At 37.5% G+C, this 25,929-nt stretch overlaps 1 protein-coding gene across 3 annotated transcripts in view; it reads left to right on the top strand.

Annotated features, from left to right (window-relative positions):
- The window catches only part of Dmd (dystrophin), a 1,637,847-nt gene that overhangs the window by 863,746 nt on the left and 748,172 nt on the right, over positions 1-25,929 (top strand). The window lies entirely within an intron of this gene.

Genomic DNA, 25,929 nt, shown 5'->3' with positions numbered 1-25,929 from the left:
GTTTCCCCATTGTTAAAAACCCACATTGAAGCCTAATATCCGCAATACTGCTCTCTGTTGCTGTAAGTTCATCATTTCTAGGTTACACATAAAATTGAAATTGTGTGACATTTGTCTTCCAGTGTGTCACTTATTTATTTATTTTGGCAAGCATATAACTTTACTACTTACTAAAGATGAAATCAAATTTGCATGCACAGGTGAGCACTCTCTGAAACACCTTGGATTCATCACATATTTGAGTTTCAATTAGCATATATATATATATATATATATATATATATATATATATAGAGAGAGAGAGAGAGAGAGAGAGAGAGATAATGGCAATATGTTATGCATCAATAGCAGCAACAGCTTTTCCAGGTTCTGCAGTCATTTGAACAAAATTGTAGAGACATCCAGCAGACTCCATTTAAAAAGCAAAAAACAAAAAACAAAAAATCAAAAACAAACAAACAAACAAACAAACAACAGCAAAAAAGTGAAAATCAAAATCCCAGAAAACAGCGCAGTTCTGTTACTCTTACGGTACTTGGCACCATTTTTTTTAATTAGCTTCTCAGTCATCATCTGGGAGGAAACCATTCTGAGCAACATCATTAAAAACAGCTCTGATAAAGCATGGTCACTACTATGTATCATAAAGCAGGTCCACATATGAGTGAGTACATATCATGTTTGTCTTTTTGTGATTGGGTTACCTCGCTCAGAATGGTTTCTTCGAGTTCCATCCATTTTCCTGCAAATTTCAAGATTCCATTGTTTTTTTCTGCTGAGTAGTACTCCATTGTGTAAATGTACCACATTTTCTCTATCCATTCTTCGGTTGAGGGGCATCTAGGCTGCTTCCAGTTTCTGGCTATTACAAATAATGCTGCTATGAACATGGTTGAACATATGTCCTTGTTATATGAATGTGCTTCTTTTGGGTATATGCCTAGGAGTGGAATTGCTGGATCTTGTGGTGGACTCATTCCCATTTTCTTGAGGAGTCTCCATACTTATTTCCACAGTGGCTGTGCAAGTTGGCACTCCCACCAGCAGTGGAAGAGTGTTCCTCTTTCTCAGCATCCTCTCCAGCATAAACTGTCACTGGTATTTTTGATTTTAGCCATTCTGACAGGAGTAAGATGGTATCCCAGAGTTGTTTTGATTTGCATTTCCCTGATGACTAAGGATGTTGAACACTTTCTCATGTGTCTTTCAGCCATTTTAGATTCCTCTGTTGAGAATTGTCTATTTAGTTCTGTACCCCACTTTTTAATTGGGTTGTTTTTTGTTTGGGAGACTAGCTTCTTCAGTTCTTTGTATATTTTGGAGATCAGCCCTCTGTCAGATGTGGGGTTGATGAATATCTTTTCCCAGTCTGTTGGCTGCCGTTTTTGTCTTGCTTACTGTCTCCTTTGCCTTACAGAAGCTTCTCAGTTTCAGGAGGTCCCATCTATCAGTTGTTGACCTCAGTGTCTGTTCTACTGGTGTAATGTTCAGGAAGCGATCTCCTGTACCTATTAATTCAAGGGTATTTCCCACTTTGTCTTCTAATAGGTTCAGTGTAGCTGGATTTATGTTGAGATCTTTGACCCATTTTGACTTAAATTTTGTGCAAGGCGATAGGCTTGGGTCTAACTGCAGTCTTCTACATGTCTGCAACCAGTTATGCCAGCACCATTTGTTGAAGATGTTCTCTTTGTTCCATCGTATAAATTTGGATTGTTTGTCAAAAATCAAGTATTCATAGGTGTGTGGGGTAATATCAGTGTTTTCAATTCTATTCCATTGGTCTACCTGTCTATTTTTGTGCCAATACCAAGCTGTTTTCAGGACTATAGATCTATAATAGAGCTTGAAGTCAGGGATGGTGATGCCTCCAGAAGTTCCTTTATTGTATAGGGATGTTTTGGCTATTCTGGGTCTTTGGTTTCTACATATAACGTTGAGAATTGTTCTTTCAAGGTCTGTGAAGAATTGGGTTGGGATTTTGATGGGGATTGCATTGTTAACATTCCTTTTTAAGTGAGAATAAAAAGATAATTTAGTCTCCTGGTATAGTTAATTAAAATCTGACTATTAATAATGTTATTTCTTAAAATGCCATTTTCCTATTCATCAAAGAAGTTATTGTTATTTTTGTTGGATTTTAAAAGATCCTATCAAGTTTTATTAATTTATGGATGGCAAAATATGAGATTTTAGCCTTGAAAGTATTTTCATTCTTCTGCTATTGAACTGTGCTTCTAGGAAACACTAAAAACATTGTTAAGAATTAATAGGTAGTGTTGAACCAAATCAAAGATAGTTTATCTTTGCTCTTCAGATATGAGAGTCAGGGATGAGGTTTAGGATAAGTGCTTTCAAGAATAGACCATAATACAAGAAATTGGAAGTAATGATATTGAGCATGAAAATGATGTATTCAAGAAAATGCAGAATCATCTGCAGAGAAAGCAGAGGCAAAGTATCCAGACAGAAGTATGCAATGTGGAAAGGTGATGTCCATCACTACCAGACATGGAGGACATGAGGCCAGGCCTTGACAAGATGCTACAGCTTAGGACTCTGGAATGCAGATTGTGATCTAATTGGGCTGCTCTTGGCATTTGATTCAAGCTCTGTTTTCTTTCCAGTCCCACAGAAACCCACTTTGTTTTGATACAGGCTCTTACTATGTAGCCCTAGTTGGTCTGGAAGTTGCTCTCTGGCCTCTGAATAGAAGATCAAACTGTCTTTGTGTCCTGAGTGTTGGGATTAAACAAATTCATCTCCATTTCTATCCTCTCTTTTGTTTATTAAATTAAATTTACTAGTGTTTTTCCCCATAGAGTAAATGCAAAACTCCTTGGTTGGTACACAAAATTCTTTACTATGTCTTGTATCCAGCCACTTTACAAAAGGTGCTTATCATTTGTAGGGGTTTCCAGTAAAACTTCTAGGGTGTTTTATGCATACTGTCATATCATCTACAAATAAGAATACTTTTACTTCTTCCCTTTCTGACTTGTATCTCTTTGAGTTCTTTCAGTAGTCTTATTGCTATAGCTAGAACTTCAAGTACAATATTGAATAGATATGGGGAAAATGCACAGCCTTGTCTTGTTCCTGATTTTAGTGAAGTTACTTCTAGTTTCTCTCAATTGAATTTGGTGTTGCCTGTAGGATAGTTGTAAATTGCCTTTATTATTTTTGGCTGTGTCCCTTGTATCCCTGATATCTCCAGGGATTATATCATGAAGGGGAGTTGGATTTTGTCGAAGATTTTTTATTGGCATCTGATGAAATGGTCATGTATGTATTAGGGTTTCTATTGCTGTGAAGAGATGGCAATACCATGGCAACTCACATTAAGAAAAATATTTAATTTCCATGGCTCTCTTACATTTCAGAGGTTTAGTCCACTATCATCATGGTGGGACATCGTGGCATTCTGACAGCCATGATAATAGAGAAGTTGCTGAGAGTCCTACATATTGCAGCCAACGGGACATGTGGTGGAATCTTGGACATGTATGAAACCTCAGAGCCTACCTCCACAGTGATGTCTATCCTCCAACATGGCCATGCCTCCTAATAATGCCTCTCCCTATGATATTGTGGGAGCCAATTACTTTAAAACTACCCAAATGTATCTTTTTCTCTTAGTTTTTGTATATGGTGGATTACATTTACTGATTTTCATATGTTGAACCACCCCTACCATCTCTGGGATGAAGCCTACTTGATTAACCGAGGTAGAAGATCTTTTTGATGTGTTCTTGGATTTAGTTTGCAAGTATTTTATTGGGTAACATTACACCTATGTTTAAAAGGGATATTAGTCTGTCATTCTCTTTGTTTATTCAATCTTTGTGTGACTGTGGCCTCATAAAATGTATTTGGCAATGTTCCTTTTGTTTCCTATTTAGTGGAATAATATGAGGTTTATGGCTCTTGTTCCTGAACTGGGATTTTTTTGTTCTTGTTGTTGTTTTGTTTTCTTTTTGTTTTTGTCTTGTTCTATGGTTGGGAGATATTTAGTGTCTTCTTCCATTTCCTTAAGGCTTATAAGTTCCTTAAATTAAATTGTTCACCTGATCTCTAGTTAACTTTGTTAAGTTGTATCTACTGATAGAATTATCCATTTCTTTCACATTTTTCTATTTTGTGGTGTATAGGTTTTTACAATAATACCTAATGGTTCTTTGGATTTCCTAAGTAGCTATTGTTATTTCCCCTTTTTTCATTTCTGATTTTGGTAATTTGGATATTCTCTCTCTGTCTTTTAGTGAGTTTGGATAATGTTTTGTTTATTTGTTGATTTTCTCAAAGAAACAACTCCATTTCTTTGATTTTTTGTTCTCTTCTTCTAATGAATTGATTTCAGCCATGAGTATGATTATTTGCTGCTTTATACTCCTCTTCAGTGTGCTGTTAAGTTGGTAGTATGAGATTTCTCCAAATTCATTATGAAGGCACTTAGTATTATAAACTTTTCTCTTTGCACAGCTTTCATTGTGTCCCGTAAGTTTGGATATGCTGTGTAGCCAAACTCTGTTTATTCCTGCCTTGATCTAGTTTTCAGTCAGTATAGTTGTTCAGTTTCCATGCTTTCTCTTGTTTGAGAGTCTGTTGAAACCCAGCTTTAACCTACCATGGTTTGATAGATGCATAGGGTTATTACATTTTATATCTATTTAGACTTGCTTGGTGAGCATTATGTGGTTAATTTTGGAGAAAACTCTGTGTGCTGCTAAGAAGAAAGTATATTTTCTTGTGTTCTAGTGAAATATTCTATAAATATCTGCTACATCCATTTGATTTATAACATCTCTGTCTCTTACCTCCAGTATTTCTGTTTAGTTTTTGTTTGGATGACCTGTCCATCAGTATCCCACTATCAATGTGAGAGTGTCAATGTATGATTTAAACCTTAGTAAACTCTTTTTTACAAATGTTATTGCCCTTATGTTTGGTATATAGATATTAAGAATTGAAAGATCATATTTGGGAATTTTTCCTTTGATTAGTATGATGTGCTCTTACTAATTTTGTTTTGAATACTATTTTGTTAGATATTAGAAAGGCTACACAAGCTTATTAATTGGGCCCACTTGCTTTGAAAATTTTGCCAACCCTTTACTCTGACGTAATGTCTATTTTTGATGCTAGGGTGTTTTTTCTTGTATGCATCAGAAGGTTGAATTTTGTTTTCACATCTATTCTGTTAGTCTGTGTCTATTTATTAGGGAATTGAATCTATTGATATTGATAGATATCAGTTACAATTGGTAATTTTTTTTGTGTGTGTTTTGGTGGTGGTGGTGGTGGTGGTGGCAGTGGTGGCATGTGCGTGCATGTGTGCATGCCTGTGTGTGTGTGTGTGTGTGTGTGTGTGTGTGTGTGTGTGTGTGTGTGTGTCCAAGAATGCTTCCATTTTTTGTTTTTGCTGGTATGAGACTATATACTGTGTTTTCTTAGGTGTAGATAACCTCCTCAGGTTGGAGTTTCCTTTCTAAGGACCTTTTAAAGGGCTGGAATTGCAGATAAATTTTGTTTGAATTTGACTTTATCATAGGATATCTTGATTTCTCCAACTATGGTAAGTGGAAGTTTTGCTGGATATAAGACTGAGAGCTAGAATCTGCAGTCTCAGAATCTGCAGCACATCAGTCAAGGCTTTTCTTGTTTTAGAGTCTACATTGAGAAGTCAGCTTTAATTCTAATAGGTCTGCCTTTATACATCATTTGAACTTTTTTCCCTTAGTACTTTTAATATTCATTCTTTTATGTGTGGGTTTAGTGTTTTATTATTATGTGGGGATGGCTTTATTTTCTGTTCTAATCTATTTTGTTTTCTCTTTGCTTCTTGTACCTTTATAGGAATATCTCTCTTTAGGTCAGGAAGAGAGTTTTTATATGATTTTGTAGAAAATATTTTCTGATAATTCAGCTGGGATTCTGTTCCTTCTTTTGTTACTATTCTGGTTAAGATTGGTCTTTTCATAGTCCTCCAGATTTCCTGGATATTTTATGTTTAGAATGTTTTTAGACTTAACAGGTGTTTTTTTGTTTTTGGTTTTTCAAGACAGGGTTTCTCTGTGTAGCTGTGGAGCCTATCCTGGCACTTGCTCTGGAGACCAAGCTGGCCTCGAACTCACAGAGATCCACCTGTCTCTGTCTCCCGAGTGCTGGGATTAAAGGCGTGAGCCACCAATGCCTGGCTTAGGACAGTTTTTTTTTTGTTTTGGTTTCTCTCTCTCTCTCTCTCTCTCTCTCTCTCTCTCTCTCTCTTGTTTTTTTTCGAGACAGGGTTTCTTTGTGTAGCTTTGGAGCCTATCCTGGCACTCACTCTGGAGACCAGGCTGGCCTTGAACTCACAGAGATCAGCTTGCCTCTGCTTCCCGAGTGCTGGGATTAAAGGTTGAGCCACCAATGCCTGACTTAACAGTTTCTTTGAGCAAAGTAATGTATCTATTTCTTCCATATTATCTTCAACATCTGAGATTCTCTCTACCATCCTGTGTATTCTGTTCTGTTGGTGATGCTTGTATCTGTAATTCCTGTTCACGTACCTAGATTTTGCATCTCCAGGATTCTCTCAATTTGTGTTTTCCTTATTGTCCACATTTCCATTTGAAGATCTTAAACAGATTTATTCATTTCCTTCAACTGTTTTTCTTCTTGCTTTTTTATTTATATTATTTTAATTCTTTATTAGTTCAAATTAGGAACAAGCATGTTTCACATGTGAATCCCTTTTCCCTCTCCCTCCCCTCACCCCACCTCTCCTCTCCCACCCCCGACCTACCCCCCACCCCATCCACTCTCCACTCCCCAGACAGGGTCGGGCCCTCAATGGGGGCTCCGAAAAGTCTACCACATCATCCTGGGCAGGGCCTAGGCCCTTCTCCATGTGTCCAGGGCAAGAGTACATCCCTTCATATGGTCTGGGCTCTCAAAGTCCCTTCTAACACCAGGAAAAAATACTAATCCACCACAAGGGCCCCCTAGAGTGCAGAGGCCTCCTCATTGACATCCATGTTCAGCGGTCTGGATCAGTCTTGTACTGGCCTCTCAGACAGCATTTAGGGTCAATGTGCTCCCCCTTGTTCAGGCCAGCTGTTTCTGTGGGCCTGGTTCCAACCCCTTCGATCTTTATTCCTCCCTCTCTGCAACTAAGTTCCAGAGTTCAATTCAGTGTATATCTGTGGATGTCTGCCTCTGCTTCCATCAGCCACTGGATGAGGGCTCTAGGATGGCATAAAAAGTTGTCATCAGTCTCATTTTAGGGGAAGGGCATTTAGGTAATCCTCTCCACCATTTCCTGGATTGTCAGTACGTGTCATCCTTGTTGGTCTCTGGTAATCTCCCTAGTGCCAGATCTCTCCTCGGACCTATAATGGTCTATTATGGTATCTCTCATCCTGCTCTCCTCTATTCTTCCCCCAACTCAATATTTCTGCTCCTCTAAAGTGGGAAATTACCAATATGGAGTCAGGTAGAAATATAAGGGTATTTAATAGCAAAAAGCCTTACTTACAGAGTGACCTAATCAGCCAGTCAGCACTGCAGCAGTCTGTACAGCAAGAAGAAAGTGAAACCGAAAGTGCCCAGCCACCTGACCGCCTCTCACTCTCTATGTCACCCTGGTCAGACACACCTGTAGCCAGCCCCTAAGTAGGCATGGATACAGTTTCCCCTACAATTCCCCTTTTAGTCTAAAAGAGGATTAAGATTTAACAGTGTAAAGTATCCAAAATTAACAATCATAAATGTGAAATATAAAAAGATAAGACAATCTGCTTATGTCACATCCTAACTATGTCTATTTTAACTAAACCCTAAAGTCATCTGAAAGAGGTGTCCAAGCCTGAACACCTCTTTCCGATCCCAACCATAAACAATAGGAAGTTAGCTCTAACTAGGTATATACACTATCCTAAGTGAAACAATGGGGAAAGGGGGCAGAGCATCTGCCAAGTTACTTCCTGCTGAAATCGGACGATGAGAGCCTTGTGGGGTCCTGTAAGAAGAATATGTTAGTAAAGTGAAAGTCTTGAATGGATTGTATCCTGTCCATGTTAGATGGGATTCACTTAATTGAAGATCTAGCTTGAATTCCTCAACTTGATTGAAGTCAGTACCCGAAGCTTTGGCCGGAGTACCGGATGAAATGGAACAAGTTGGCTCCAGTGCAGTCGAGGAGGAGTGGAACATTTTCTTTCCGGGGTGTCCAGGGATTTCTGTCAGGCAGGTCTTCATTGGCTATGTGGGACTCAAACACAAACAGCAGAGAAATGTTTGCTTGTGTATGTACACATGCTGGGAAAGGCAACCATGGGAGCATAACAATTATGAGAGGGTGTACACCATGACGGAAAGATCCAAGAAAAGACAAAGACAGTCCCCAAATTCTTTTATTCTGTATTACATCAATTGGCTCCTTGATACAATACAGAAACTCTAAAGTTTAGTTAAACAACGTGCTTGGATTTTAGAGGAGGAAAGCCAAATCCACCTCTAAATCCAGCATTGGTTTATTTGAGTGGGGACTAGAAAATAAAGAGAAATAGAGTTCTCTGAGAGACAGCTGTAAAGTTTACCATATGGCATGTTCCTTTTGTTTGATGGTTATAGCTAGCTTTTCTTCTTAAGTGTCTACCCATGCAGTGTCCTTTGACTTCTGGAGATGAGTTTTCCTGTGAAGACAAAAGCAAAACACTTCCCTTTCCTTTGGGAGATTTCTATTTAGTTTATGAGATATACCTTAGAAGAGTACCTGTCATTTCTCCTCGTCGAGAAGTTTTTCCTTTTCCACTCGAATATTGATCAACTTTGATGGTATCCAAAGTTTTTCTTCTCCTGTGGAAACCAATGCAAAACCACTACCCCAACGTAACACATGTCCTGGTATCCATACAGAGGTTAGTACATCTTTGAAGTATACCGGCTGATTCAGTTCAGCATTTTTTTCTGTAGTCCAGTGCCTTTCTGCAGCTGTTTGTCCTTTTTCATTGGCACTAAGAAAGTTTAGAGTTAATAAAGCATTATGTAACCTATGTTTGACTACAATTTCTCTTAGTATGTCCCATTTTTCCACAGTTGAAATGTCTAGGTTCCTGGTGTCTTCGTGGTCTCCAGGGGAAGGCTCTTCCTATCCAAGGTTCTGGTTCATAGTAGTAGTAACCTCTAGCCTCTTGGTACCTATGTTGACCTCTATAAGGTGCTTCTCCTTCCCAAGCCCTTGCATCCTCACCTCTAGAACTGTTTATTTCTTGTTGCCTTTTGAAACCTTTCAAATGGCTTCTCCTACCCAAGCTCCAGTATCTTGCACATTATAATTAATGTTGGCTGCATACAAAACCCATTCTTCTAGCAGAGCTGATCTGATCTTTAAAGGCAAAATTATTGTTTTGCATATTGGGTTTGCATTTTCATAGCTATTGGATATATAATTGATTGACTTGTTTCTGGATCTGTTACCTGCAATTCTACTGCCCTAGTTAACCTTTGTAAGAAGTCCAGGAACTGTTCTGTTGGTCCCTATTCTATTCTGGTATAAGCTTCAAGGCGTTTTCCTGGCTCACGAACCTTATCCCAGGCATTTAATGCTGCTTTCCTGCATAGGGACAGTATCTAGTTATGATATTCAGCCTGAGCCTCTGGGTTAGCATAAATACCCTGACCAAGAAGCTTATCTAGAGGGGCTCTAAAACCTTCCTTTATGCCCTGACGCTCAAGGAGCTTCGCCTCTTCCCTTACCAATGCCTTCCCCTGGATTTGGCATGAATTCTCAAGTACAGCTGCTACCAATTGGTCCCAATCTGTGGGTGTCACCCTGTTAAAGGTTGCCCATGAATGTAATAGCTGTTTTACGTATGGACTATGGAGACCATATGAGACAACTGATTCTTTAATATTCTTAAGATCCTTCACCTGTATAGGTTGCCATTCATAAGCCATACATCCATGAAGGTGTTTCCTAGAAGCTGGCTTTTCTACCATGGAAGCTGGGTACACTAATGTTGTACGAGTAACAACCGTAGAAGAATAGTCATGATACCTGGCTAGAGTAGGTGCCTGGCATTGGAATGAATCTGCTTCTGAGGCATCCCAATGATCTTTCAGCCTAGTAATGATATCCTTATGAAAAGTTTCAATCTCCTTAATCATAAAAGATTCCAAACATGTTAGTGAATCTGTAAATTGCTCTAACTGCTCCTCTACACATTTTTCTAGGTCTTGAATATGATCATCCTTAGGCAGCATCTGGATGGTATGGAAACTGCCTTCTAGGTATTGGAGTCTAGATTCGAGGTCATGATTTGCTGATTTTGAGTCCTCAGCAATTGACCGTATGGACCTATGTAATCTGTCAGCCCTGTTCTGTAAATTATCTTCCAAACATTCAAATCTAGACTCAAATTTGTGAGCAGCCACCTTGGATGCTTCAATAATTGATTGAATGGCATTGTCCAATTCTTCAACCCTATCCTGGGTATTTTGCATCTTTGCATCTAGTTTCTGGGTAACATTGCCTATCTGAGTTTCTACCTGGCTACAGATATTCTTTAGCTCGTCATGGTCTTCTGACATCCTAGCCTCTAAGGCCTTAGACATGGAGGATCTCTCTGTATTTATCTTATCAGACATATGCTGCGTCTCATCTTGGGTAACAGATAGCTCTGTCTTTAGTGTATTGGACACAGAGCCAAGTTTATTATCCAATTTCTGTTCCACTTGCTGCACAATTGTGGTCTGACCTAATCTGTTCTCTAAAACCTCATTGCATAAAGCTGTTATTTTCTGCAAACAGGTGGTGAGGTTATCTCTGTCCCTGTTACTGAGCCCTCTGGCTAGGAATATTATTTGTACCAGCCAGCTAACTGCCATTATGGCATATAGGCCAGTAATTGACAAATTAGCATCATCCTTAAACATTGAATTCACGTAATAAGCAAAAATATTACCAATTTTAGCAAATGATAAATTTTACCTGTTTTCTACTCTAGATGCAGTAACTATTTTTAACCAGCAGGTGCCACAGGCATTCAGGTACTCGCCGCAGCATTTGGCAGCGGTGGGTGAGGCAAGATAGTGGTAGTGTTGGAGAGAGGTCACAAAAGCAGCTCTGCTTATCTTAGAGAGGATATGGCCCTGCAGCCACATCCACTGAAAGAGATTCGGCTTTACAGCAGCAGCTGCCTGGGGAAGCCGCTGCTGAAAGCCAAGGCATACTTGCCTCTAGGCAGCTAGAAACTGTCTCCAAGCTGGGCAGATGGTTCTGAGTAGCTCAGCAGCAATGGGAATGTTCTTGTGTGGCACAGCGTGTGTGTTGCTAGCTGGGAGCTCCTGTGGAGAAAAGGTGCTATCCCGGCCTAGTCTGCAGTTGGGGGACTGGGGGGGGGGGCAGGCTGTCCCTAATGGGACCAAGATCCCACTCCTGATACCAGATAAAGTGGGAAATTACCAATATGGAGTCAGGTAGAAATAGGGAAAAGCCTTACTTACAGAGCTACCTAGCCAGCCGGGATGGCAGCAGTCTGTACAGAAAGCCGAATGTGAACCGAAAGTGCCACCTGACTGCTTCTCAATCTGTGTCACCCTGACCACGCCCTTGCAGGCATGATCAGACACACCTGTAGCCAGCCCCTAAGTAGGCATGGCTACATCTTCCCCTACACTCCTCCATTTCCTCCTCTCCTCTCCTCTTCTCCTTCTCTCATTCCGGCAGCTCCCTCTCTCCTACCATCATGCTCCCTATTAGCTCAGGAGTTCCTGCCCCATCCTATTCCTGGGGTCCATGCATTTTTCCCTTAGACTCCTTCATGTTTCCTATTTTCTTTGGTGAAAAGGATTATAGGCTGGTAATCCTTTGCTCTATGTCTAAAATTCATATATGAGTGAGTACATACCATGTTTGTCTTTTTGCGACTGGGTTACCTCACTCAGGATGGTTTCTTCTAGTTTGCCTGCGTATTTCAAGATTCCATTGCTATTTTCTGCTGAGTAGTACTCCATTGTATAAATGTACCACATTTTCTCTATCCATTCTTCACTTGAGTGGCATCTAGTTTGCTTCAGGTTCTGGCTATTACAATCAATGCTGCTATGAACATGGGTAAACACAGAACACTGTACAATAAAGGATCTTCTGGAGGCATCACCATCCCTGACTCCAAGCTCTATTATAGAGACATAGTTCTGAAAGTAGCTTGGTATTGGCACAAAAATAGACAGACAGACCAATGGAATCAAACTGAAAACCCTGATATTAACCCACACACCTATGTACACCTTATTTTTGACAAAGTTGCTAAATCTATTCAGTGGAAGAAAGATAGCATCTTCAACAAATGGTGCTGGCACAAGTGGATTCAGTCATGCAGAAGATTGCAGATAAATCCATATCTGCATATCTGTCACCATGCACAAAACTTAAGTGCAAATGGATCGAAGATCTCAACATAAATCTAGCCACTCTGAATCTTCTAGAAGATAAAGTGGGAGATACCCTGGAACAAATTGGCACAGGAGACTGCTTCCTGAACATTACACCAGTAGCACAGACATTGAGATCATCAATTAATAAATGGGACTTCCTGAAACTGAGAAGCTTCTTTAAGGCAAAGGACACAGTCAGTAAGACAAAACGACAGCCCACAGAATGGGAAAAGATCTTCACCAACCCCACATCTGATAGAGGGCTGATATCCAAAATATACACAGAACTCAAGAAGTTAGCCACCAAAACATGAAACAATGAAATTAAAAAGTAGGGTGCAGAAGTAAATAGAGAATTCTCCACAGAGGAATCTGAAATGTCTGAAAGACACTTAAGAAAGTGCTCAAAATCCTTGGCCATCAGAGAAATGCAACTCAAAACAACTCTGAGATACCACCTCACACTTGTCAGAGTGACTAAAATCAAAAACACCAATGACAATCTATGCTGGAGAGGATGTGGAGGAAAAGGAACACTCCTCTATTGCTGATGAGAGTGTGAACTGGTAAGACCACTTTGGAAATCAGTATGGCACTTGCTCAGAAAAATGGGAATCAGTCTACCTCAAGATCCAGCAATTCCTCTCATGGGCATATACCCAAATAATGCACGTTCATACAACAAGGACGTATGTTCAACCATGTTCTTGTTTTTTAAGGATTTATTCACTCAATTTTTTGTGGGTCTTTTCCTTTATTTCTTTGAAGCAAATATTTATTTCCTATTTATACTCCTCTATCATCTTCATAAAGTTGGTTTTATAGTTTGTTTATTTGTGCTTCAGCTGTGTTGGAGTATTTGGAGTTTACTTTTATAGGATATCTGGGCTCTGTTGGTGACATATTGCCTTAGCTATTTTTGATTGTGTTCTCAAGTTGGCATCCAGGCATTTAGGTTTGTGGTGATTATAAATCTAGGTTCCCGATTTCTGGTTTTATCTATGTTGGATGGGTGTTTTGTTCCTTGATTTCTGCTTTCTCTCTATTCTAGCTGATGTGGTCTGTGGCTGAGCAGGTCTCTCTCTCCATATTGGATGCTTGGTTCACAGCTAAGAGGAAGACGAGGTATTAGAGATAGGTGGAGGGCTAAGGACATAGTGGAGGAGGTTCAAAGGCAGGTAGCCTACCTGGACTTCTGGAAGCTGACATGTTTTCACTACCATTGTTACCATTAACTTTTTCAGCAACATTCTAGTGTGTTGTATATTTATTTAAAAAATTTCATTGTAGTGTGTTTTTTCATCTGTTTTCCAAGTTAAGTAAGTTTACCAAAGTGAATTGAACCTGGAGGATGGGTCTGAGAGATGACTCACTAGGCAAAACACCAATACCTGAGTTTGGGATCCAGAACCCTTGTAAAATAGATGGTGATATGTTTGTATCTGCAATCCTGGCACTGGGAGCTGAAGTAGAAAAATTCCTAAGGATAACTGGCCAGTCTAGTCCAATTAGTTAGGTCCTATCTCCAAAACAACGTAGACAATAGTGGAAAAAGAAACAAACATTGGCCTCTGGCTACCACTTGTGGTTTCAACCACATGCACGAATGCATGAACATTTACATGTACCCACACATATAACATAACCATTACATACTAAGGGACTTTTTTAATATACTGAATCCCTGCAGCCATTCTCAGTGACTGTTCCATTGAAGAGCTATAAGAAACAAACAACAAATATAAATGAGCTTAAAGTAATGGTGTAAATCTTTGAACATATAGATTAAGGGTCATCATCACTTATTCTCAAAGGTACAGATTGCAAATATTTTATTCTTTGCTTGCTATAACAACCCTACCACAATTACTGTATGCTGCTGTTAAAATTCATAACACTTAACAACTGGGAAACAAATGTTCATAGCTGAGTCTCAAAAACTGTGTATGGTGACAAATTTTTGTTTTATAAAACTGTTCTTCTGACATTTATCTTTTTTCAATTATTTGAAACAAAAATCATTCTTAATTATAAGCCTGTAGGAACACATGTAGCAGTTATATTTATTGAAAGAATAGTATTTAACTGTCTCTTGCCCTAAACTCTTGTTAAAATGACTGACAGCAAGAATCTAGAAAAAAAAAAACAAAATTGCTTTAACCGCAATTCTAAGTGATTTTTCATTTTATCATCCAAATAAGTCAAATATCTCTTCAAGTCTCTTTACCTGCTTTCATTTGAGGTCCTCTCTTTTCTAACTAGTAGTAATCTCCACCCACCATCCCATTTACTTCCTTTTCTTCATGTTGTCCACACACCTGGTGAAACATCAGCTTTCTGAAAACCAGTACTACCTCCTCCTCATTCTCAAAAGCAATATACAGCCCCATAAGCATCACCATTTCCAGGAGTCACTGCTTTATAGCATGTTACACTGTGAGTCATCTGTAAGATTAAAACTTCCAAGGACATCAATTTTCTCCTTTGTTAGGCATGTTTCATTTACTGAGTGATGCGATATGCATTTTATATCCTGTGGTATAAATAGTAGTACATCAATTTTCAGCTGTATAGAATATTATAAAGAGAAAATATTCTATGAATTATGTAGATGAAAGCATTGGATACAGAAATGCTTTACAATCTTGATTTTTTTTTAGTTTAGTAAGTTATTTCCATTCTGATGGAGAGAGGGAAACCAGACTCATTTTTCTGTGTAGTAACTTTTTTTTCTTTTAAGGAATTACATGATCTGTGTGGATCTTTCTCTGTGTCTGTGTCTGTGTCTGCGTCTGCGTCTGCGTCTGCGTCTGCGTCTGCATCTGTGTCTGTGTCTGTGTCTGTGTCTGTGTCTGTGTCTGTGTGTCTGTGTCTGTGTCTGTGTCTGTGTCTGTGTCTCTCTGCCTCTCTCTCTCTCTCTCTCCTCTTCTCTCTCTCTCTCTCTCTCTGTGTATGTTGTGTGTGTGTGTGTTCGTGTGTGTGTGTGTGTGTGTGTGTGTGTGTGTGTGTGTGTGTGTGTGTTGTGTGTGTGTGTGTGTGTGTGTAGGTAGGTAGGTAGGTAGGTAAAACAACAACCTCAAGTGTCAGTCCTGGCTTTCTACCTTGAGACATTGTATCATATTGTTCACCCCTTTACAAATAAATGGTGCTTGTTGGCCCACAGGCTTCAGGGGACCCTTCTGTGTCTGTCACTCTTATCACTTCTTGCTTTAGATGGCTTTGAAGGGTATAAACTCAAACCATTGTACTTTCACTGCTGGTGATTAATCTATTGAGTCTTAGTCTGTCTTTTAACTTCTGGAAATATAAGTACAACTGGGGAGCTACTCTTAATGTTTGTTGCATTTTAATTAAATTTGAAGTTATATTTAGATGATGTTATTTTTAAATAGAACTTTTACAGGTATCATCTTCTATGCACAATTTCCTTTCTGTTTCCAATGTATACTGTTTTGTGTAAACATAAGATTATTTTTAATTTGTATCATTTGTAAGGTAATTTTAAATGACATCTTAAAGATATTATATTGTAGTATCATTGTTTCAGGTACAACTACAAAGACAGTGCCCTTGTTTTCTTAAAGTTTTATTAAATGCATTAAATTGACTAAAGAAACAAAAACAGTATTTTCTAAGAAACCCAACGTTCATTTGTCTGCATCACCTAGCTATAGTGTATGGGGTCTCTTTATAAAAGCAAAGATTTCTCCTGGGAGAATGTGAGAATATAAGCATGGCTAGGGAATGAGAAAGACAAATATGGGGTTAATTTTTAAGAACACATTCTATGGAATGTATATTTGCCATATAAAATTACATTTTAACTTCTCTATGAGTTTTATTGTCCCTAGAGTTTCAACAGTATGTGATCAAAATCTCACTGTGCAGTAAAGAGTGTGTGGGAAGGTACATATTTAGGTGGGTGTAAATCCCTACAAAATGCATTTTAGAAGATAAATGAGAGCTATTGAAGTTTGGGCAAATCAATTTCACCAATTCACTTAACATTTCTAATGCCTCTGGGAGCAGTTATAGGACTTGTTACCTAACATTAGAGGAGGTTTGAATCAAGGTGAACAATCAAAAAACATTTTCCATGTGCAATGTGTATCATTAAGGATTTTTAAGGCATGAAGTTAGTTGCTTTGACTGCAATCTAAGAAACTAATGAACAAGAATACTGCTCATGAATACCAGTTTTACTGAAAAGCCAATATGGCTTTAGTGTGGGAATAAGGACATAGTACTCCAGGGACTACAAAACTATTTATTGTTCATCAAAATTTACTGACTTTGAAATCTTGGTGCAAATGCTTGTTTTTACAACATTTTGTATTATGTATTTGAGGTCTTCAACAGCAACAACCAAATCCATGTCTAGTAATGAAGTGATTGTACAATAAAATTAGAACATATTGTGATGTATTAATAGAGAATTAAATGTTATTTTCACATAAACTGACAGTTATATATTAAATATATGTCTATAAACATGAATAAATGCACTCACTTTAAAAAATAAAATCAACTTACATTAAAAGTAAAATTCCAATAGCTATCCCATTGGGAGATGACTATACAGTTTTATACAGACGTTATAACTTTGAAAAGCCAGTGGAATATAGATACAATTTACTTTTCATTTCTGCACTCATTATTGTTTTGCTAAATTTGTAAAGAAATGGAAAATAAATGACCTCATTATGAAGGAAAAATTGCCATTAAAACTGTTGTAAAATACATAAGAAAGCTATACCTAGCAATGCATTTTTCCTATGTCTAGTTCACTGGTTGCTTTAATTTATTGTTCTGTTTTAGTTTGTCTACTTTATTTTATTGTATATGGGTACATGTTTGTGTGTGGATGCATATGTATTTGCACCGAGGCCAGAGGTCAAAACGTAGTATCGGCCAGGCCCCATGGATCTACCTGCCTCCTCTCTAGAATTACAGTTACACACCATCATTATCAGGCCCCTTAAGGTGGGAGTCTGGGAATAAAACCTATGCTTTGACTTGTGCTAGCTAGTGTTATGTCAACGTGACACAAGCTAAAATCATCTGGGAGGAGAGAACCCCAATTAAGAATATGTCTCTATAAGATGGGGCTGTAGTCAAGAATTTAGGGCATTTTCTTAACTAGTGATTGACTTGAGGTGAGAAGGCCCAAACTGTTGTGGGTAGGAACACTCCTGATCAGATGATCCAGGGATGTGTAAGAAAGCAGGCATATGACAGACTCTGAAGACCCCTATGGAAGGCCTCACCCTCCCTGGGGAGCAGAAAAGGTATGGAATAGGTAGGGTCTTTGTTGGGAAGGGCAGAGGAGGAGGGGAGGGAGATGGAACTGGGATTGACATATAAAATACCTTGTTTCTAATTTAAATAAAAAATGTAGAAAAAAAGAGAAAGCATGCTGAATCAGCCATCGGGAGTAAGTCAATAAGCAGTAGTCCTCCATGGGCTCTGCACAAGCTCCTGCCTGCAGGTTCCCTCTCTGATTGAGTTCTTGCCCTGACATCCTTCAATGATGAACAGCAATGTGGAAGAGTAAGCCAAATATATTCTTTTATATCTTTTTTTTTGTTATGGTGTTTCATTCCAGCGACAGAAACTTTAATTATGTCACATGGCAAGCACTTCACTTACTAAGCTCTCTCCCAATAAACTTCAGTTCCCGAGATCAGGTATCTGCAGTCCAGGTCCCAGACCAAATTAGTTCAGCTTTTGTAAGGAATCTGGCTTCAAAATGTATATAAGAGCCCAGGCATGACTTTTGCTTTTTTGTATTTGAATTTTGTTTATTTTAACTGATAAATAAAAACAAAAATCTATGTATTTACTGGACACACAATGTGATGCTTTGATATATGTATATTCTGAGCAATATGTAAATCCAGCTAAAAAAGTTCATCTTATCAAATTTTCATGTATCTCTCTGGTAAAGTCTCTCAAAATCCTCTCTTATAGCACTCTGACATAATTTCACTTCATTTGTACACAGACCCAGAAGAAAATTGCTGAATCATGTGGTAGCTCCTGTCATAATCTTTTAGGAAAACTCCATACAGGTTTCCCTACTGGAAAAACTAATTTACATTCACATTGGGATATTAATTGGTTATGCTTTTCTTTACATATTTGCCAGCTAAATAAATTTGAGACAATCTGTCATCATGGTTTCATTCTACATTTACTTGAAGATTAGTGATGTCAAGCATTTCTTTTAAATATGCGTTTTGGACATTTTATGTTGTTCTTTAAGAAATATCATATATACATATATAATTTGAATTTTTGGAAACTTTAGCTGTACTGTCAACTTTGGAAAAAGGTATCCCATTTTACTGCATTCAGTTGGCATTGTACAAAAAATTAACAGCCATATTGTTCTAGAAATGTTGAACTTAATTTTTTCCCATTTGTACAGGGGTAACGCACTGTATTAAATATGTAAGGTCTTAAAAAAAAGAAGGGATTTTTGAAAGCCTATCCCATATGAAGGGATGCTCTCTTGAACTGGACACATGGGGAAGGGCCTAGGCCTGGCCCAGGATGATGTGGTAGACTTTGGGGAGCCCATTTTGAGGGCCTTACCCTGCCTTGGGAATGGAGGGGGGATGGCTAGGGGCAGGTGGGATGTTGAGGGTGTGGGGAGGGAGAAGGAGAAGGGATTGACATCTGAAGCAAGCTTGTTCCTAATTTGAACTAATAAAATAAAGAAAATAATAATAATAAAAGAAATATCTTTTCAGGTCCTTTCTTATGTATAGAAAATGATATTTTAAATATAGATTAAACACATAATGTAACTTTCATGAGTGGTATATGACTTGTATTTAAATATGTCACTAATGTTTATTTAATAATATTTAATGGCATTCATTAAATAAATACAATATTTCATTATGTGCATGAAGCTCATTTTCCTGGGGGAATTTTATATTCATCTTTAGGTAATGTAAGTGATAGAATTGATCATTCTATTCATGTGATTCTATCTCTAAGTGGAATTTTGACATGGAAAGGAATGAATATTTTTAAGGATTTTAAATTACTTTATGTAATTATTTACATGAATGTATACAAACTGTTCATAATTCATAAGAGAAACTTATGTAATTTAATATGTCCTGTGAAAGTATTATTCAGTTCAATAATTTACAATAAGCCATTACATTAAAAGGATAGTTTTCAGTTGTGTAAATCTGGTAAATTGGGAAAAATAAAACCTTATGTTAAGATTTCATCTCTTGGCCACCTTTCCCAATACTACTTCCTCTCTAGTCACCACAATCTATAAGTGTTAGCAGTCTTCTAACCTAAAAACACAAATAAATTAGTTCTGTTTCTGAAATTAACAGCAGTGGCCTCATGTTATGTTTTTCTGTCAGAATGTTTTCCCACAGTATTTGTGCAGTTATTCTCTATTGTTTAATATATCACAGTTTTTCTACTTGATGTCTACACAATATTCTATTGTGTGGGTATGCCACAGTTTATGCATTATATAATACTTGAGTTTTACCTACTGTAGTGTTATGTTATGACATGTGTTGTTTGCTAAAATTTGAATATAATTGCAGGCAGAATGGCTCTATTCTCTCTCTCTCTCTCTCTCTCTCTCTCTCTCTCTCTCTCTGTGTGTGTGTGTGTGTGTGTGTGTGTGTGTGTGTGTCTGTCTGTCTGTCTGTCTGTCTCTCTGTCTCTCTGTCTGTCTTTGGAATTACTGCAGAAACAGTTTTACAATGTTACCATCTAAATCAACTTGGCAGTATATGGGAATTCTAGTTTTGGAGCTGGGGAGATACCTCAGCAAAATGAGAATCTGAGCTCAATCTCATAACATTTGTAAAATAAGCCAAGTGTGCTAATACAGGTTTGTAATCCCCAGCACATGGGAGGTTGCCATCTCCCCAGACAGGGAATGAATGACAGATAGCACCAAAGTCCTATTTAGTGAACCCGTGAGTTTTATTAGAGTTACTCATAGAAAAATAATTGAAGGGCTAGTTAGAGGAGCAGAAATGACTAAAAGACAGCTACATTAAAAGCCTACCAGCATGAATGACAACTCACCAAATCTGCAAATCAAATATGAAGCACACTTCAAAACTTGCAGGTAGCTCAACAGTTTGGAGAATGTCCTTTTCCAGTAGTTGGTCTGAGGCTCTTCCAGGCATGTCAGTTGGTTTCAGCTTCTTTCAGGCTTTTTGACTGCTTTCTGCTTCTTCAATCTGCTCAGCTGGTCTATGTGTGCTCCAGGCTGCTTGACTGTAGCTAGCCTCATTCAAGAGTGTCTCTCAGCAGTCTTTACCCTTTATATATTCTTATTGAATCTGGTCAGATTCTGAGATTCCTGGAAGCTATTTTGAGTTGTTTCCTTCCCATTTTAATGGTCTTCTAGGCTGGGTGGTATGTCCAGCTTCCTTTAGAATATCCTCTTTTTGCATGTCTTTGTAAGACTACTGTCCTAAAAATCGTGTTGTTTCACCTACCTTTCATATCATATGTCATAAGAAGTTTCTCTCCAAAAATGAAAAATCTTTCTGTAATAGGAAAATGCTACACAGAGAAGGTAGACATGGTGCATCTATGGACCACTCTGACCAGGCAGTTTAGCTTATTTGGTGAATTTCAGGCCAGTAAGAAACCCTAAAAAAATCTGAGTTGTGACTGGGTTACCTCGCTCAGAATCGTTTTCTCTAGTTCCATCCATTTGCCTGCGGATTTCAAGATTGCATTGCTTTTTTTTTTCCACTAAGTAGTACTAAATTGTGTAAAATATACCATGTTTTCTCTATTGCCCTTCAGTTGAGGGGCATCTAGGTTGTTTCCAGATTATTACAAATAATGCTGCTATCAACATAGTTGAATAGATGTCCTTGTAGGAATGTGCTTATTTTTGTTATATGACTAAGAGTAGAATTGCTGGATCTTGTGGTAGACTGATTCCAATTTTCCAGAGGAATCCCTCATGTGGATTTTAGACAGAAATGATTGCCATCCTGTAGCCCAGGCTGCCGGAGAGGCTGGTAAACAAGTAGGACGCTAAGAAAGACATACATGGTCCCCTGGAGAAGGAGAAAGGGACAAGATCTCCTGAGCAAATTGGGAGCATGTGGGGAGGGGAGAGGGAACTAGGAGAATGAGATGGGGAGAAGAGGAGGAGTGAGGAAGACATGATGGGACAGGAGGTTGAGTTGGGGGAAGAACAGAAGAGAGCAAGATAAGAGATAATTTAATAGAGGGAGACATTATAAGTTTAAAGAGAAACCAGTTACTAGGGAAATGTCTGGAGAGCTACAAAGATGACACCAACTAACATTCTAAGCAACAGAGGAGACGCTACCTTAAATGCCGTCTCCTGATAATGAGATTGATGACTAATTCATATGCCATTGTATAGCCTTCATCCAGCAACTGGTGCAAGTAGAAGCAGACACCCACAGCTAAACCTTGAACTGAACAGAAATCCTGATGCAGAGAAGGAGGACTGATGAGCAAGGGGTCCATACCAGACTGGTGAAACCCACAGAAACAGCTGACCTGAATAAGGCAGGACTCTTGGTCTCCAGACTGATAGCTGGGAAACCAGCATGGGACAGATCCAGACCCCCTGAATGTGGGTGTCAGTTAGGAGACCTTGGAAATCTTTGGGTCCCCTTTCAGTGGATCAGTACTTATCTCTAGCATTGGAATGGATTTTAGGAATCCATGCCATATGAAGGGATACTCCCTGAGCCTAGACACAAGGGGGTTCGCCTAGGCCCTATCCCAAAGACTATGACAAACTTTTAAGACCTCCTATGGAAGGACTCACCCTCCCTGGGGAGCAGAAAGGGTATGGAATAGGTAGGGTGTTAGTTGGGGGAGCAGGGGGAGCAGGGGAGGAGGGGAGGGAGAGGGACCTGGGATTGACATGTAAAATAATTTTCTTTCTAATAAAAAAATGAAATGGGAATTCTGGAATAAAAAAGATGAGTTATGCCCAATGAATAATACCCAAGGTTTTCCTCTTGTCTACACACACACACACACACACACACAGAGAGAGAGAGAGAGAGACAGAGAGACAGAGAGACAGAGAGACAGAGAGAGACAGAGAGACAGAGAGACATAGACAGAGAGAAATCTACTTGTTCCACATAAAGAATCTGCCTATTTAAATAAAACACACTTTAGCCCTTTTAGCCTTTAATACATTGTGTTTTAATTTGCAATTTTCTGAAGATTAGTTCCATTTAATAGCCTCTTTTTATAAAGTTCCAGAGGCTACCTTTGGAACATTAAAAATTCATTTGTATTTTCTTTATAGATGTAAATATTTTAATTCAAGGCCTTTGTTGAATATTCCCATGTGCATTTTACTGAAGTGACATTGTTATCATATTGTTTACTTGCTGTCACAAAAATACCACTCATGTTATTATAGCAAATAAGACAGGTGATTGCAAATAATCCTTAAAGTATGTTATCATCAAAATTTCCTTGGTTATACTACTCCTTTGTACATCCATATTATGTTGAAAAATAGCCTCTCAATTTCTGTGAAAGACTTTCACCTGTAATTTTGATTTTGTTTACATTGAATTTATAGATTATTTGAAGAAAACTAATTTATTACAACATTACATCTTACATTCCTCTATTTGTTTAAGTTTTCCTCATCTCTCCAGAGTATTCATGCTTTTTAGGGTAAAAATCTTCCTTCTCTATGTAAACTATCAAGTTAATCTATAGACTATGAAAATGTATAGTTGAACAAATATTATATGGATATTCATTAGGAGGGAAGGAAGCATGATAATTTTTTCCAGAAGACAGTATAACTGGCATTTGATAGAGTAGCATTGTTGTTTTAATTTGCATTTTATTGATTATGTAGTGTTTGGAATTTATCTTGTATATTGGGTGTGTGTGTGTGTGTGTGTGTGTGTGTGTGTGTGTGTGTGTGTGTGTTTAGCAATGTATTTAGTTTTCCAGTAGATTCAGTTTCTGTTTTCTTTAACTGGATAACCTTTTTGTGCAGTAAACTATGATATTATAAGTAGATACTATAGATTTTCCTACCTGACAGTTATCTTAATTTTGCTTAGTACTTTTGATTTGTAGATGCTATCATCTCCTTCTTTCTATAATATTTCTTCTAATTCTGTTATATCTTTTTATAGACACAAATTTAGTTTTTCTGGATATTGTGTATAAAGTATGAGATGTGTATATAAAATATGTATTTGTAAAACAGATGCAATCAGGCAACGAAGGAACAAAATTTCTTGTCTAAAACTAGGTCAAGATTAGGGTAAATACGTATTGAGTTGAATGTGTTTGTTCCATTTGCCACAGAGAATATATGTAGAGTTTTAGAATACTTAAAGTTTATTAGAAATTGTGAATTTTTCTGGTCCAATATTTTTCTATAGCTCATTGAAAATGTAAAATATTAGATACAAACTCTAATTATTTAAAAACAGGTAAAGTTTGCCACAAAATTTACTGTGGTTCCACCTTATTTAAACCTCCCATATTTGCCCACAGTCTATTTAACACAGTGCTTAGAGCCCAATTTTTTCATTTGTCCATTGTTTTATCTTATTTTTTCCATTCATTTACTTAGCTCATAAATAAAGTCATGCACAATTATGACACATAATACAGTATGTTCACAATGGCATGGTTAAATTAAACCAATTAACATATTATATCACACATATTCATCATTTTTGTTTTGAGAGCACTTAAAGAATACTATCTCACAACTTTTAAAATATAGCATATTGTTTTCAACCATATTTATCATGCTCTCAGTAGACCTCAAGACATCACAGAGTCCATCTTAGAGCCCAATTTTAAGAGGAAGAAAGAATAGCAAAAATTTTGTGATTTTTGCTATTCTTTAGTGCAATAATAATCATGCACTATCAACAATGCATGATTATTATTGTCAGAGGAAAATAACCAATACATTCACATCCTAATGATAGTTCTTTATTAAACTATACAAAACATAATTTTCCTCTAATAGTTTGTATTAAGAGGAAAAAGTGGATTTGCTTTTTGTGTTACTTATTGATACAAACTATACAAGTATATCTTTCAAAAACTATAATATGATCTGACAATCACCTATCAACCACATTTTGTCACCAAGCTATTATTTTATTTCCAGAGATATACATACACAATAAAATACTAGAAGTCAAATAAATTGAACAAATATAAAATTCAAATATATTTTAAACAAATTGCCAAATTATCTTCCACAAGGGGATGCCAATACATTCATGGGATTAGTGGTGTTGATTAATCAGTATTTTCCACAGCCTTGACAGCATTAGAGTAGATAAAGTCATCATTTTCCATTTATTTGATTATGACAAAAGTTGTCATTACAAGTTGACACTATTCCCTGGAATTAGTTTTAATTTTTGACTTTCTGAAGAAAATAGCCTCATTCTTGCTATTCCTGGCTGTCTGTTTACCCAGGAGTTTGAGCAACTGTTGCTAACATTTAATGGTTTTATTGTCTTTCACCATCATGCAGAGAATTATTTTAAGCAATTTTTAAAAGAATTACTTCAGTTAATTCTTACATTAATATTGTGTCTGCACTATCTCCAGTCTATGAAAGAGGCACTGGAAGTTAGGGAAAACTGGGCTAGTATCTTAGGCAAGAGAAAAAAACAGGATTTAAATTTAAGTACCTAATATTAGATCGGACAATATCTTATAGCATATTGTTTACAAAGGTATTTGACATCTGATAATTCCAATGTTATCTATGCTTAAAATTTAGATGGTAACAGCAGTGATATGCAGGAGCCATGAGAGATTAAAGAAAGCAATAAATTTGGAAAACATACATGATGGTTAGTTCATACTAAGCCTATGAAACTAACGGAGCAGTCATTGTTAGTTTACTCTCATCCAAATGTCATGTTAACTTTTCAATTTGATCATCGATATCTGCTTTACTTATTTACACTATGCCTCACAAACTATACCTAACAAAAAATGATTGTCTTACCCATTCTTGTAAATAAAATATGTCTTTGCAAAATTATCCTTAAGTCAAACTACAATCAACTATAGTAGAAGAAATTATTGCTATATCAATAAAACATTTTACTTTGGTTTTAATTTCATTATGTTCTGTTAGTATAAATCAAATTACTTGGGGAAGACTTGGTTATACACCTAGTACTAAAGCTTTATAATTTGGTTCCTATCTTTGTAATACTGCAAAGGCTCTGTGCTTGGCATACACATTTAGTAAATGGGAAGTTAGATGAGGTTTGTGCTCCTTGTCTTTGATCAGTTGAAGTATACATCAGTGTAAGTGTGGGTGAGGCTTTTTATGTGCTTGTTTTTGTGTTCTTTTGATATAGGGTCTCATTCTATAGCCCTGGGTAGCCTTGAACTTGCCCTGTGGCCAAAGTTAGCTCATGGCAATTCATCTGCTTTAGTCACATATATGCTGGTATTACAATTGTGAGACGATACACC

This window comes from Cricetulus griseus, chromosome X (assembly GCF_003668045.3).
Source record: "Cricetulus griseus strain 17A/GY chromosome X, alternate assembly CriGri-PICRH-1.0, whole genome shotgun sequence".
In the NCBI taxonomy this organism is placed as follows: Eukaryota; Metazoa; Chordata; class Mammalia; order Rodentia; family Cricetidae; genus Cricetulus; species Cricetulus griseus.
This window is presented reverse-complemented; position numbering and strand designations above follow the sequence as displayed.